We start from the raw sequence: 6955 nt of genomic DNA on the forward strand, positions 1-6955 counted from the left end.
CCATGTATTTCGGGCAACGGAAGGGGATGGTGGACAATTTAAAAGAAGGTGGATTGGTCTACACCAGTTCCCCAGGCATTTCATCTTCCGATTCGGCACATTATAGCCTTCTGGACTTGGCATTGACTTCAGACCATGAACTCTTGTCCTCCATTTTGATTTCCCCTAGGTGGCAGTTTGTATCTTGTGCTCACCTTTTGTTTTCAGAGAGCGTTGACTCTTATTCTGCTATCTTGCTTTCAGGGAGGGCTGACCTTTTCCGCCGCTATTGACACCTGCTTTGCTCTTTAACACTGTCATGACCACTCCCTTTGTCTTGTGTCCATGAAAATGTCGTCTTTTAACTCTTTCCCCCCATCTCCAATCTCTCCCTGACCTGTTTTTGGCTCCACACCCATTTTATCAACAGCATAAAAGCAAACACGTTTCTCCCTCTCCTCAGCTCTGAAGAAGAGTCACACGGACTCAAAACGTCTGCATTCAGGTAAAACCCGGGTCAGTTGTCCTCGGTGGGAAACGCGTTCTCCTCCTGAGTTACAGAGTCAGGTTTGGAACCTCCTATAAGAGGGTCGATTTTTCGCTGCCTTCGTCTAACTTCAACGGAACATTGATTGCCTCAGAAGTTTGTTCGTTAACATGGTGCCATTTTAAAAGGGATTTATTGTGGGCACCTAAATGATCCCGCGGACTTTCTCCCCGTGTCTGTGTGGCCTCCTTCTGCATTGTAGGGGTTCTCTAATTCCATGGCTGATTTGTGGGATGAAGGGGTAGCCTTATGAGGAATCATAGAATTTACAGTGCAGAAGGAGGCCGTCGGCCCATCGAGTCTGCACCGGCCCTTACAAAGAGCACCCTACTCAAGCCCACACCTCTACCCTATCCCAGTAACCCCCACTTAACCTTTTTGGACACTAAGGGCAATTTATCATGGCCAATCCACCTAACCTGCACATCTTTGGACTGTGGGAGGAAACCGGAGCACCTGGAGGAAACCCACGCAGACATGGGGAGAACGTGCAGACTCCGCACAGACAGTGACCCAGCTGGGAATCGAACCTGGGACCCTGGAGCTGTGAAGCAAATTGTGCTAACCACTGTGCTACCGTGCTGCCCTGGTTGGACAGTTTGGGTCTGCACCCATTGGAGGACAAGGGGCAGGGGCACTTGGCAAATTTGAAGTGATGAAGCTACTTATTCCTTTGGAAAATCCTTTTTACCCAGAGGGTGGTGATGGTCTGGAACGCACTGCCTGGGAGGGTGGTAGAGGCGGGTTACCTCACACCCTTTAAAAAGTACCTGGATGAGCACTTGGCACTTCATAACATTCAAGGCTATGGGCCAATGGGATTAGGTAGCCAGGTCAGGCGTCTTTCATGTGTAGGTGCAGACTTGATGGGCCGAAGGGCCTCTTCTGTGCTGTATTATTCTGTGATTCTAAGATGTGCATTTTGCAGTAGGTCAATAAAAATGAGCAATTCCTTTAATATTTCAATTGCATTACATGTATGAGATTTAAAAAAAAAAAAAAAAAATTTCAGTAAGACAGGGAAACAAGGTTAACACTGTAAATTTAATTTGGTATTACTGTTTAAGGACACAAAAGATTCTGGTCATTCAGCAATGTCGCCCTTCTTGATCATGTTACGATCCCCATAGAGACAGATACATTTTGGAAAAAAGACACGACTTTCCCAACAATCGATGGGAAGAACCGAATGCCACAAATGTCACAGTAGCATTGTGGACAGCACAATTGCTTCACAGCTCCAGGGTCCCAGGTTCGATTCCGGCTTGGGTCACTGTCTGTGCGGAGTCTGCACATCCTCCCCGTGTGTGCGCGGGTTTCCTCCGGGTGCTCCGGTTTCCTCCCACAGTCCAAAGATGTGCGGGTTAGGTGGATTGGCCGTGATCAATTGCCCTTAGTGTCCAAAATTGCCCTTAGTGTTGAGTGGGGTTATGGGGATCGGGTGGAGGTGTTGACCTTGGGTAGGGTGCTCTTTCCAAGAGCCGGTGCAGTCACGATGGGCCGAATGGCCTCCTTCTGCACTGTAAATTCTATGTTAAGACTTTTGCTGTAACAAATGAGCAAAATTACAATCTTTTTCGGCCATCACTCGTTAACGAGTAAGATTGTCGACCTAAGAAACTTCCTTCTACTGGTCATGGGTTATTGCATGGCTAATGAGCTCAATCCAACTGAATATTAATGAACAGGCAAATAATATCAAACCAAAGAAAAGGTCTTTTCATGTAAATAACTAACAAAACCAAAATGCACCCTTTTATTGTCCACCACGCTTCTGGCAAACATTTAGTGTTAAAGGAACAAGTCATTCCCAACTCTACAGCAGAAGTTAACTTCTCTTTGCCATGCCGGGTTGAAACTTCTGATGTCCTTCGACAGTTGGCCTAAGTCCTTATGATCCAAAGATCACCAGCATGGCGCCTTTCAATCGCTTCTCATTCCTCACATCTTGAAGAGCCCTGTCTTCTGAACAGAAACCAAACTCCGAAAAGCATCCTACACAGCTGTGAACGCGAAACAGTTCTTCCCGCAACTCCGCACAAGCCTCTCCCTTTTTCCCTGTGTCCTTTTTGAGTGAGATACTGCGAGAGGTGTACAAACAACCACTTGACACTTGAGATTCTATTTGAGTTTGTCCCCCCCCCCCCCATAGCACCCAGATCACATGGGCATTTCTCCAAACTGAGGTTTTTTTTTAAAAAACAGGATTTCATCCTCTTTCACTTTTCAAAAACAAATCTGTCTTACCTTAGGCTGGTTTAGCACAGTGGGCTAAACAGCTGGCTTGTAATGCAGAACAAGACCAGCAGCGCGGGTTCAATTCCCATACAGGCCTCCCTGAACAGGCGCCGGAATGTGGCGACTAGGGGTTTTTCACAGTAACTTAATTGAAGCCTACTTGTGACAATAAGCGATTATTATTATTATTGCGTTAAAGGAAATGCGTTTCAAATATAATTGCCTTGGAAAATTCAGCATTCATAGCACAATCATCCCCCCCCACCCCACCCACAAATGAAAATAATATTACCATCGTAATGATTTTTTTCCCCCATAACACTAACAAAATACATCATTATGAACATTTTAACTAAGGTTATTACAGACAATACAGATAATCAGTGTCTGTGTGGAGTCTGTACGTTCTCCCCATGTCTGCGTGGGTTTCCTCCGGGTGCTCCGGTTTCCTCCCACAAGTCCCGAAAGACGTGCTTGTTCGGTGAATTGGACATTCTGAATTCCCCCTCCGTGTGCCCGAACAGGCGGCGGAGTGTGGCGACTCGGGGACTTTCGCAGTAACTTCACTGCAGTGTTAATGTAAGCCTATTTGTGACACGAATAAAGATTATTATTATTAAATATTATTTCCTCTTTGGTCACGGTTCACCATTAAACATCTCATAAAGGCAACACCAAGAGGCTTAACCCACACCAAAAAGCAACCTAAAGTGACAATTGGGATTTAAAGTCCAGCTCGTGAGTTCTCAGAGTCCCAACTTAGGAACAGGAGTAGGCCATTCAGCCCCTCGAGCCTGTCCCGCCATTCAATGAGATTGTGGCTGACCTGTGGCCTAAGTCCGTAGGCCTGCCTTTGGCTCAAATCCCTTAATATATTTGCTGAACAAAAATCTATCGATCTCAGATTTAAAATGAACTGATCTAGTTTCAATTGCTGTTTGTGGGAGAGAGATCCAAACATCTACCACCCTTTGAGTGAAGAAGTTCTTCCTAACATCTCTCCTGAACAGTCTAACCCTAATTTGTAGACTAAGCCCCCAGGTTTAGAATCACCAAGTATTGGGAATAGTTTATCTTTATCTATCCTGTCTTTCGCTGTTGCAAAAATTTGCGAATTATAGTTTGTTTTAACACTGGTTAAGCCACTTTCTTCATTTTGCGTATCTATACAGTGTTTTCATGACCTTGGTGAATACATTGAACCTTGGCTTTGCATTCTTTATGTTGCTTTATAAAATCTGTATTAGATTGTGCACAGTCCTTGGATGGCATTCACGATGGGCCCAGTTTTGTTTTTACAAATTGTTTGGTCTGGTTAGTTTTTTGTGAAGAACAACTCTGCTGATTGCTGGCACACCATCTGGTGGCTCCGAATTACAATCCGGCAGATTCCTTTGTTCGTATTGAAAGCTTGACGCTAAATTATCAGAGTTTTCACTCTTTAAAATCTGAATGTTCACCCGCTGCCTCGGAAAGGCAGCCAGCATAATTAAGGACCCCACGCACCCCGGACATGCTCTCTTCCACCTCCTTCCGTCAGGAAAAAGATACCAAAGTTTGAGGTCACGTACCAACCAACTCAAGAACAGCTTCTTCCCTACTGCCACCAGGCTTTTGAATGGACCTACCTCGTATTAAGTTGATCTTTTCTCTACACCTTGCTGTAACTGTAACATTATATTCTGCAGTCTCTCCTTCCTTCCCTATGTACGGTCTGTATTGTTTGTACAGCCTGCAAGAAACAATACTTTTCATTATAACTAATACATGTGACAATAAATCAAATCAAATTTAACCCCCGACCTCCATTCCATAGAAATAAAGAAGCAGGAGGAGGCCATTCGGCCCCTCGAGCCTGCTCCGCCATTCAGTATGATCATGGCTGATCATCCAACTGAATAGCCTAATCCCGCTTTCCCCCCATATCCTTTGATCAACTTTGCCCCAAGTGCTACACCTAACTGCTTCTTGATAGCTTACAATGTCTCAGCCTCAACTACTTCCTGAGGTAATGGATTCCACAGGCTGATCACTCTCTGGGCGAAGACATCTCTCCTCATCTCTGTCCTAAATGGTCTACCCCGAATCCTCGGACCGTGGCCCCTGGTTCTGGACACCCCCCACCATCGGGAACATCCTTCCTGCAACTACCCTGTCCAATCCTGTTACAATTTTATAGATTTCTATGAGATCCCCCCCCATTCTTCGGAACTCCAGCGAATACTATCCTAACCGATTCAATCTCTCCTCATACATCAGTCCCGCCATCCCAGGAATCAGTCCAGTAAACCTCTGCGCTCCCTCTAGAGCAAGGACATCCTTCCTCAGATAAGGAGACCAAAACTGCACACTATATTCCAGTTTTGGCCTCGCCAAGGCCCTGTATAATTGCAGCAAGATATCCCTGCTCCTGTACTCGAATCCTCTCGCTATGAAGGCCAACATACCATTTGCCCTCTTTACAGCTTGCTGTACCTGCACGCTTAACTTCAGTGACTGGTGTATGAGGACATCCAGGTCTTGTTGCACAATCCTCCCTCCTAATGTATGGCCATTCAGATAATAGTCTGCCTCCTCATTTTTGCTACCATAGAATTTACAATGCAGAAGGAGGCCATTCAGCCCATCAAGTCTGCACCGGCTCTTGGAAAGAGCACCCTACCCAAGCTCACACCTCCACCCTATCCCCATAACCCAGTAACCCCACCCAAAGTAAGAGCAATTTTGGACACTTAAGGGCAATTTAGCTTGGCCAATCCACCTAACCTGCACATCTTTGGACTGTGGGAGGAAACCCACGCAGACACGGGGAGAACGTGCAGACTCCGCACAGACAGTGACCCAACGGGGAATTGAACCTGAGACCCTGGAGCTGTGAAGAAATTGTGCTAACCACTATGCTACCGTGCTACCAACATGGATAACCTCGCATTTCTCCAAATTATGCTGCACCTGCCATTCATTTGCCCGCTCACTCAACTTGTCCGAATCACACTGAAATCCATATTCCGTCCCCATGTCTGCAAGGTTTTTAATGATCAAGTCTTCAAACAAAGTTTCAATCAGCCTGATGTCTGAATTATTGTTTACAATGATTGAATTCACCTCCTGCCATCTAAATTCAGGATCGATTTTAATTTCAAGTTCACTTGCATGATTTAACCCTTTAGTGTTCTTTTCCAGGAAATGCAGGTTTAACCCTGCCACCTTTCGTGTAAGCAGTTCAATTTTTCTGTTGAGTAAAATCCTCCTTAGCTGCTTTAAGAACCTTCTTACAATGCTCCGCTAAGAAAGCCTGATGCTCTTTTTAAAAAATTTAGTTCATGAATTTTCTTAATTTATTTTTGCTTTTTGTGTTCCCGCTGAATTTTGTTTACTTATGTTCTAGCGAGAGTATTTGAAGTTTTAATTTATATTCCAGAACGAATATCCTTCCTAACAGCTCTGTGGTCTCGGCACTAGATCCAGCTTTTCTATTCTCCTTCAAAGCATTCCTTCCCTTTGTTTCTTCATTCGCTTTGAATACTGTTGCAATCTGCTTTGCTACACCTTGCTCATGCATTTCCTGCATTTTTAATTCAGATAATGTCCGTTTAAAATGAACACATTAACTCCTGCAGAAGTCATTGATTCTTTTAAATGTCTTGGATTTTGCTGGGCTTTCTCTCAAAACGATCGGCGACAGCAACATCTTATCCCCTGCCAAGTCATTTCCAAATGAGAAATCCACAACATCAATAGACAAATCAGGAGCAACACTGACAATTACAGGACCGCTAATTAAATGCCATTCTAAATTAACTCTGTATAAAGGAACAGGTAAATTATTTCCATCAATATGTTTCTGTTTAGTAAACGTTTTGGAGAGAAAATCCCGTTACCTGCCAACATCCGGAACTATGCTGATCCCATATCTCTCAGAATACTAATGGCTTGCTCGCCTCAGCAGACAAAAGTGAAGACATTCACCTTTAAGCAGAAAACATCCATAATTTCCTGCACACTGAGAACCTACTAGCTTGGGGCTATACTGTCACAATGTGCAACTTCACGATTGCTACAGTTTTGCTTTTTAATTTCTAACATTCAGCCTTCAGATGACCTTTTTGCAACAAAGATAGTGGCCGGAATTTTCCAGCCAGTCACACCGACAGGACCTTCCAGACCCACCAATGTGAACGGAGATTTCAA

General features: G+C 44.5%; 1 long non-coding RNA gene across 1 annotated transcript; it reads right to left on the reverse strand.

The window, feature by feature from the left end:
- Nucleotides 1-3155: 3155 nt before the first annotated feature.
- LOC140403736 (uncharacterized) lies at nt 3156-6709 on the reverse strand. The gene is made up of 3 exons (XR_011938406.1): nt 6646-6709; nt 4393-4496; nt 3156-3349 (listed from the first exon to the last, which is right to left on the reverse strand). It is a non-coding gene; the product is annotated as an uncharacterized lncRNA (long non-coding RNA).
- Between the last annotated feature and the right edge of the window lie 246 nt (nt 6710-6955).

The sequence above is a fragment of the Scyliorhinus torazame genome, chromosome 29, assembly GCF_047496885.1.
Source record: "Scyliorhinus torazame isolate Kashiwa2021f chromosome 29, sScyTor2.1, whole genome shotgun sequence".
In the NCBI taxonomy this organism is placed as follows: Eukaryota; Metazoa; Chordata; class Chondrichthyes; order Carcharhiniformes; family Scyliorhinidae; genus Scyliorhinus; species Scyliorhinus torazame.